At 49.6% G+C, this 9,059-nt stretch overlaps 1 protein-coding gene across 1 annotated transcript in view; it reads left to right on the top strand.

The window, feature by feature from the left end:
* The window catches only part of FHOD3 (formin homology 2 domain containing 3), a 469,739-nt gene that overhangs the window by 265,452 nt on the left and 195,228 nt on the right, over positions 1-9,059 (top strand). The window lies entirely within an intron of this gene.

The following is a 9,059-nucleotide window of genomic DNA, read 5'->3' as shown; positions in this document are numbered from 1 at the left end:
AAAGACAGCCCTTGGACTGCAAGGAGATCCAACCAGTCCATCCTAAAGGAGATCAGTCCTGGGTGTTCATTGGAAGGACTGATGCTAAAGCTGAAACTCCAATACTTTGGCCACCTGATGCGAAGAGCTGACTCATTTGAAAAGACCCTGATGCTGGGAGGGATTGGGGGCAGGAAGAAAGGGGACGACAGAAGATGAGATGGCTGGATGGCATCACCGACTCGATGGACATGAGTTTGGGTGAACTCCGGGAGTTGGTGATGGACAGGGAGTCCTGGCGTGCTGCGATTCGTGGGGTCACAAACAGGCGGACATGACTGAGCGACTGAACTGGGCTGAACTGAACTGATTACTCAGAGAAGAATACCCACTCCAGTACTCTTGCCTGGAAGGTCCCCCGAATGGAGGAGCCTGGTGGCTACAGTGCATGGGGTCGCAAAGAGTAGGACACAACTGAGCGACTTCCCTTTCACTTTTCACTTTCCTGCATTGGAGAAGGAAATGGCAACCCACTAACCCACTCCAATGTTCTTGCCTGGAGAATCCCAAGGACAGAGGAGCCTGGTGGGCTGCTGTCTATGGGGTCGCACAGAGTTGGACACGACTAAAGTGACTTAGCAGCAGCAGCAGCAGAAGAGAAGAATATGTGTCCCATTTGCCTGTGGCTTATGTTTTTGCACCAGAGGGAAAGCTGGGGTACCCTATAGTATGGTAGAAATCAGATTAGCCTTGGTTTTCTTTGACTTCCTCTAGAAGTTAGTTGTGTGACCAGTCACAGAGTCTTCTGGACCAGGAGGTTTTGTATCTGAAGCTGGGGATAAGCACCACTCTGGTTGATTTCCCCCCTTCATTTTGAAGGTACTGTGGCAGTGTTCCCTGTGGCAGTGTTCCCTAAGGCAGTGTTTTAGTGCACGGTTTTGGTAGTGCTTTCAGTTCAGTTCAGTCACTCAGTCGTGTCCGACTCTTTGTGACCCCATGAATCGCAGCACGCCAGGCCTCCCTGTCCATCACCAACTCCCAGAGTCCACCCAAACCCATGTCCATTTAGTTGGTGATGCCATCCAGCCATCTCATCCTCTGTCGTCCCCTTCTCCTCCTGCCCTCAATCCCTCCCAGCATCAGGGTTTTTTCAAATGAGTTAGCTCTTCGCATCAGGTGGCCAAAGTATTGAGTTTCAGCTTCAAAATCAGTCCTACCAATGAATACCCAAGACTGATCTCCTTTAGGATGGACTGGTTGGATCTTCTTGCAGTCCAAGGGACTCTCAAGAGTCTTCTCCAACACCACAGTTCAAAAGCATCAATTCTTTGGTGCTCAGCTTTCTTTATAGTCCAACTCTCACATCCATACATGACCACTGGAAAAACCATAGCCTTGACTAGACGGACCTTTGTTGGCAAAGTAATATCTCTGCTTTTTAATATGCTATCTAGGTTGGTCATAACTTTCCTTCCAAGGAGTAAGTGTCTTTTAATTTCATGGCTGCAATCACCATCTGCAGTGATTTTGGAACCCCAAAAAATAAAGTCAGCCACTGTTTGCACTGTTTCTCCATCTATTTTCCATGAAGTGATGGGACTGGATGCCATGATCTTAGTTTTCTAAATGTTGAGCTTTAAGCCAAGTTTTTCACTGTCCTCTTTCACTTTCATCAAGAGGCTTTTTAGTTCCTCTTCACTTTCTGCCATAAGGGTGGCATCATCTGCATATCTGAGGTTATTGATATTGGGTGAAGTGCTTAGATAACAACAATGGATTTATGTTACCTGTTATCAGCTAACTCTTCATAGTTACACTGAGAAATGTATCCCAAAAGAAATTTAGCAAGTGGATGTTTTTTGGTCTTATTCACTTTTAGACGTTATTCTTTACAGAAACCTCCAGGTAAGCCCCAGTACTTTATCTCAATAGAAGAACATGTTCTTTTACAGCATTATTTACTATTTTGACATTTATTTGAATTATTTTTGAATTTTTGTTTTTGTTGTTCAGTTGCTACATTGTGTCCACCTCTTTGCAACCCCACGGACTGTAGCATGCCAGGCTCCTCTGTCCTCCACTGTCTCCTGGAGCTTGCTCAAACTCATGTCCTTTGAGTTGGTGATGCCATCCAACCACCTCGACCTCTGCTGGTGCCTCCTGCTTTTGCTTTCCATCCTTCCCAGTATCAGGGTCTTTATTTTTGAATAGTCTTCTGTATTTGACATTCTATAAGATTTTCTGACAGCAAGTAAGTAAAAGTTTGAGGGGTTCCCAGCCCCACAGTTGGCTACTCCATTAATCACCAAGATGGTTCCCTTTCTGCAAATTGCATTGGATCATACATGGGTTGGCCATTAGGCCCTGAAGCCACAGCACATGGGTTTGATGTGAGTGGCTTCCTGTCCTGGCAGGTGTGCCAGCTTTGGGGTCTACACCTCTCCCCCACAGACACCTGAAAGCCTTGGCTCAGAAGTTTGGACTCAGGGAGAATATTTTGGCCTATACGTTATTTCTGATAAGATCAACCTCATTCTTATGATGACAGCACAAAAGGGGAGAGATTTGAACCCCAAGATGTCTGAGGGCCCAGTCTGAGCTTTTTGCTTAGAAATTCTGAGCTTGAGTATATGTCTTTGGAATAAAGCATTTAAGAGAAGTTTGATAAATATCTTAAGTCACTTGAATTTTGTTGTTGTTCTTGTTAAAATATTCAGTATAGTCTTAGTTCTGGTTAGCTTGTAAACAGTGTGGCAAAGCTTTGAGGATCAAGTTACCCTCCAATTTCTAATTCAGTTTTAATAACCAGCATCCACTTCTATAACATGCTTTTTTTAGGGGAAAATGAAACAGATAGAATGAAGCATGTCTTTCAAACCCCCTTTATAATTTAAATCCTGAGGTTTGGAAATTGTTTTCTTTCTATGGTTGCTGAATTTTTAAGAGTAGGAATTTGGAGACTTGGGAGAATACTTTGATTTCTACTTCACAAGCAACGTATTTGACCTGCTAAGTGAAGTTCTTGGTCTTCTCTAAGTACCATAAAACGTGAAGGGAGTTCCAGTTTGCTTTTTTATTTGTTTATTTCAGATTGTGCTGGGTCTTTGTTGCTGTGCGGGCTTTTCTCTATGCGACGAGCTGGGGTACTCTCCAGTTGCGGTGCACCCGCTTCTCGCTGCGGTGGCTTCGTTGTCGCACTGGGGTGCTCACGTTCGTTAGTTGTGGCTCCCGGCTCTAGAGCGCAGGCTCAGTAGTGTGGCACATGGGCTCAGTTGCCCCCAGGCATGTGAGATCTTCCCAGATTAGGGATCGAGCCTTTGTCTCCTGGATTCACAGGCAGTTTCTTTACCAGTGAGCCAGGAGGGAAGCCCTCTAGTTTGCTTTTAAGAGCAGAATTATTGAGGAGCTGCCTCTTACTCCTTTTCCATAACAACTGGTGGTTACAGTTTATCTAAACCCTAGATAGCCAGGTTCTGTACAGGCTGACTCCATGCCCTCCTTGTGGGCTGAAAATTAAACAACAGCAACAACAAAACCAGCCAAGCCCTATGGACTCCATCGTCCTACTCAGTCCCCGCCTCCCTGACGTGGAGGTGACACTGGAGTCCCAGGTTGTCCGTGGGACCTCCCTGGTCTTCCGAAGCCCCACGGCCTCCACTTTATGCTGTGTAGGAACAGAGAGGAACAGCTGCTGTGGAAAGTAAGGCTCACACTGATGATAAGAAGCACAGTTCACCGCTGACTACATGTTCCTGTCCTTGAGTGAAAGGCTTGTCTCAGATTCCTGTTATATACTGTGATTTAGCTGCATATTTAAAGCAACATAAAACATAATTTATTATGATGGACGGGAGAAGGCAATGGCACCCCACTCCAGTACTGTTGCCTGGAAAATCCCATGGATGGAGGAGCCTGGTAGGCTGCAGTCCACGGGGTCGCTAAGAGTCAGACACGACTGAGCGACTTCACTTTCACTTTCCACTTTCATGCATTGGAGAAGGAAATGGCAACCCACTCCAGTGTTCTTGCCTGGAGAATCCCATGGACGGAGAAGCCTGGTAGGCTGCAGTCCATGGCATCGCACAGAGTCGGACACGACTGAAGCGACTTAGCAGCAGCAGCAGCATTATGATGGACAGCGCTAAAATAGAGTAGCAGTTTTTCCTAGAATGTAATTATAGTTGATCCTTGAATTATGCAGAGGTTAGAGACCCAGACCCTTCCAGGAGTTGAAAAATGGTGTATAGATTAAAGTCAGCTCTCCATATCTGCGGTTATTCCATGTCCGCAGTGCTGTACCCATGGTTCTGCACCCAGGGATTCAGCCAGCCGCGGATCATGTGGTACCATAGTATTTACCTTTGAAAAAGAAAAAAACTTCCTATGAGTGGATCCACACAGTTCAAACCCATGTTATTCAAGGGTTGACTGTATATAAAAGTAGGTAATGTGTAGCCCAAAGGCTGAATGTAGACCCTCCCCTCCGTGTGGTTCCTCCAAACCCTAAAATAAGTGGGCTTATTTGTATAAGCGGGAACCTGAAGGCTGTCACACCGCTCTTCGGGTCCCTGGAAGCCTAGAAGGCCGGCTACATCAGCTCTGAGCCTCTCCTCCCCAGTGTAGGGGCCTGGCTCTGGGACGTTGCTCTCTGTCCTCAGTAGCCGGACTCTGATGGCCCCTGGCACAGGTAATGCTCTCAGCCGTGTTGTGTGGAGGTGTTCTGAGTCCTGTCTCCAAAGTAGGTTGACTGTCTTCTTAAAGGCTGGGCTACAGCTTCCTGACCTCCTGCCGCCCAGGGACCTTCAGTGGGTACTGAGCATCTGGAAGGCACTCAGGATGTTGAAAGAAGAATCAGAGCATCTTGGAATTGGGAAGGACCTTAGATGGCCTGGCCGGCTCACCCCCATCCAGGTTCTGAATTCCTTCTGCAGTAGCCTTAGCAAGGGCCACCCAGACCTTCTGATATGGGGAATCTATGCCCGCAGCATCTGACTGGTCTCAGAACCACTGCTTCTGAGACTGACTCCGTGTTGTTCTGGTTACTGTTTTGTGACCAGTTGCTTTATCTTCCCAAGTGCTTCATGCTCCATAAGAATGAGAATCAGTTCTTACTGATTGCCCTCAGTGTTAGACAGATAGGCAGAGTTTTTAGCCTGTAAGTCATTTGTGATGAAACCGCCCCTTAGAACATGAAGGAGCGCCAGGCGGAGATGAAATGGCATTGGAGGGTCACTGCCACAGCCCTTTGAGAAGCCTCCGGTGTCTGAGCCTTGCAGTGCTGTGTGCACTGGCATCCATGCGTGTGTCCCCGCCCCTCATTCGTGGTCCTTGCTCCCACTGCCACGGTGGGCCTGCCTCTCCCGGTCCATCACTGGCCTCTCGTTTACCTCCTCTCAGCAGGTCAGGAAGCTCGGTGGCCACTCCTGCTAGAATGTGTCTTAGAATAAGCACAGCGGATTTTTAAGAGCTCTGAGATGATGAGCAGCGTGTTTCGACTTGGAGGAATGGCTGTGCGGCCTCCACTGTGACTGTGCCAAGGTTTTGGAGGGTTTTGATAGCATTCCAGATACTTGAGGGCATCAAATTGCGTGAATTCTGGAAAAATGAGCATTTGGTGTAGAAATCTTTTGAAGTCAGGAATTCTTATTCCTTTCAAGTCTGTACAGCAATGCTAATGAGGTATTTCAGAAGAGAAGCTGTGCTGGTTGTATTTTGATGATTAGTTGGGACATGCTAGCAATTAGTACTATTCATTTCCATTAAATTAATGTGTCAGTGCTCTCTTTTTTCTGAAGTAGTTTAACTATATAATATGTTTGTGATTAATTTTACATAGTAAGGCTTCCAAACACACATAAACATCAACTTAGACCGAGTAGAAGCCAAATTCATAGAAGCCTAAGATCATGACTCAGAAGAGTTTAAGGGTTTTTTAAAAATAAAGTTACAGGGGCAAAAGATCTCTAAGCAGAGCCTTCATAGCAAAGGAGAAGATGACGTGAACAGGCATGTTGAGACTAATAAGGAAAGAAGACTTCCCGAGAAAACAGTGGTTTCTTATTTAGAGAACCTTGTAAGGGAGAGTGGGTCCTTGAGTACCCTGTCAGCCAAGGCCCCATGACCACAGAGATGCCCGGGAGGCAGCCCAGCTGAGACCAGCTGATGGGGCCATGGGCTGGGCAGCAGCCAGGTTCTTTCCCACGAAGACACCGAGGAGGCTTAAACCACATAATAACAGTCCACCCACCAATGAGGGCGCCAAGCCTGGGCTTGCTGGGTTGTTTTATTTACTTGAAGACATTTTTTCTGCTCTACATGTACCGAGATAGCACCGTTCATTGTGCCATGCCTTCCTCTCCTACCCCCCACCTTGTAGTTGCGGAGAAAAATACTCTGGAATTTAGTCTATTCCCAGTTAGGGAGAACAGAGAATGTGGGACATGGCTGACAAAAGGTGAACGTGCTCTAGAGAGTTCAGAGCCCTCGCCAGAACTCAGGTCCCATTTTGATAAGGACGTCGCGGGGCGGACGGACAGAAGCCCAAGGCGCTGCTTGTCCTCTGCACTTGGTGCGGGGGGCCCGGCCGTGCTGAGGGCTGGGGTGGAGTGGGGGGTCAGAGCAGGCCGAGGAGACTGGCTCCACACACATTAGGGGTTGGGTTTGCAGGCCAAGCCTTGGTGAAGAGGGCACTCCGGCCTGCCCATGTGCAGTACTGACCCAGCAGCCCCTTGGAGGGAGATGCGGTTTCTGGTGTGTCAGAAAAATCAGCATCTCCACCACCAGGTGGCCTCTGCTCTGGGGCTTCCCTGGTGGCTCAGCTGGTAAAGACTCCACCTGCCATGCAGGAGACCCCGGTTCAATTGCTGGGTCAGGAAGATCCCTGGGGAAGGGACCGGCCGCTCTAAACAGGTGTGGCACGTGTATCAGATGAGTGACGTGTATGTAGCAGTTACAGGTCATGATAAAGGACGTGAAGAAAACAGGGTGACGTGAGTGACCAAGGGGCTCCTTTAGATGACGTCGTCAGAAAGGTTATTTCCCACGAGGGGAAATCTCTCAGACCTGGAAGATAAGGAAAGGCCAGTCCTGTGGTGACTGGTGAGGGAATAGCCAATGAGAAAACTCTTGAGTCAGGCACAAGCTTTAGTATGTGAAAAACACACGGTCATGTGACTAAAGAGAGGTGGCTGATGGGAGCACCCTGGGCACAAGGGGAGTGACGGGGATGAGGACGGAGAGCTTGGTAGCGACATAAAGCTCGCAGGGGTGGACGCCACCCTGAATGTGATGCAGAGCCAGTGGAGGGTTGAGAGGGCCAGGGTCCCTCTGGCTGAAGTTTAGAGAAAGGGCTTCAAGGTGACAAGCCCAGCAGTACTGAGGAGGCTCTCACGGTGGTCTCAGGTGGACAGGGAGAGGGAGCTGTGGGCAGAGTCAGATAGCTGCCGACAGCCCTGATGGACGGAGTCATTGTGAAATTGGGAGGGAGGAGGGCAGTGTGGCTCCCATTTGCAGTGAGTGAATGGTGGGGCCTTGTCCCGAGGTGTGGACTTGTGGAAGGGACACGCTGGAAGTGGTGGTGGGACAGAATGAGCACAAGTACAAATCGAGAGAGTTTTCTTAGGGCTACATTGAACTTGAGGGCCCATAAGAGTGGCGAGGTCAGGTGCCAGGTCTGAAGAGCGCTGAGTCATAAGTGGGATTTACAGTTAAGGGCCTGGATGAACTCACCTGGACAGAGTGTGTGGCAAGGGAGCAGGGGTGGGGAGTGAACTCTGAGGCCTCCCCACACCTGGAGGTTGAGCTGCTTAGAAGGAGCCAGCTAGTGTAGCCCCCCAGGTAGGAGACGGTGGTCAGCCATGTCATGAGGAAATTGTTTCTGGAGGGAGCAGTTGATTGTCACGGGCTGCTGAGAGTTGAGCTAAAATGAGCCTAGAAGAGTAACCACTGGACACCATGGAAAGTCAAAGAGTTAGTTACTCAGTCGTGTCTGACTCTTTGTGACCCCATGAACTGTAGCCTGTCAGGCTCCACTGTCCGTGGAATTCTCCAGGCAAGAATACTGGAGTGGGTTGCCATTTCCTTCTCCAGGGGATCTTCCTGGCCCAGGGATCGAACCCAGCTCTCCTGCATTGCAGGCAGATTCTTTAGTGTCTGAGCCACCAGGGATGCCTGGACAACATGGAGGCCATCAGCAAGCTTGACAAGAGTAGTTTATTCTGTGCCGTGGAGATGGGAGCTCTGTCAGATGGGTTGAGGAGTCTATGGGAAATGGAGAAGGGGAATCAGGGAGTATGGCAGCTCTTTTGAGCAATTTTCTTTTAAGGGGAGCTGGATACCATGGCTCTGGCTGGAGAGAGCTATGGAATCGAGGAAAAGCCAGCTGGTTTACTAGGGGAGATGACAGAGGACGGGGTTGACGGGGAGAGGTGGGGTCATGAGTTTGGAGAAATGACTTGGGATGGGTGATGGTTTCACCCTGTCCCCCTGGCGTGTGCAGGGCTCCACATCCCGCCCTAAAGTCCACACCTGGCTCTAATATATTGATGTGAGGAGATGCCTGCAGGAGTCCCTGGGCCTTTCTCGGCGGCAGACCTGGTGGAGTGCCTGGAGCCGGTTTTCCGCAGCCACGGGGGTGGGAGAACAAATGTAGACTGGTTGCTTCTTGGGAGATTTGTTCATTCCACACGCAAACACTGTTGAGGCCACTCTGACCCAGGTGTGGTTCCGATCCTGCAGACCCCATGCACAGCAGCCCCTCTCCCCAGGAGAGCTCTTTCTGCCCGTGGGGTAGGGGCGGAGGCAGAGGGGCACTGTCCAGCCACCTGCTGGGGGCCCCCTCAAGGAGCAGCCCTGAGGCAGGTGCGCTGTTTCCTAGAAGGGGGATTTGAACCTGTTTCCAGGAGGAAGGTGGTGTGTGATTTCTTTGAGAAGGAGGAAATGGGGTGCAGGAAAGGAGGCATGAGTCAAGGTTGCAGCAGCAAAGCCTGTGGGAAGGGGTCGGGGGCTGAGCGGGAAGCCCCAGGCTGCCACAGCCCACCCCCAACTCCACCCCAGCCCACCCTACCGCCCAAACCCCACCC

The sequence above is a fragment of the Bison bison genome, unplaced genomic scaffold (genome assembly GCF_000754665.1).
Source record: "Bison bison bison isolate TAMUID 2011002044 unplaced genomic scaffold, Bison_UMD1.0 scf7180017864286, whole genome shotgun sequence".
NCBI classification, from domain to species: domain Eukaryota; kingdom Metazoa; phylum Chordata; class Mammalia; order Artiodactyla; family Bovidae; genus Bison; species Bison bison.
The sequence above is the reverse complement of the archived record's forward strand: the minus strand, read 5'-3'. Positions and strand labels throughout refer to the sequence as shown.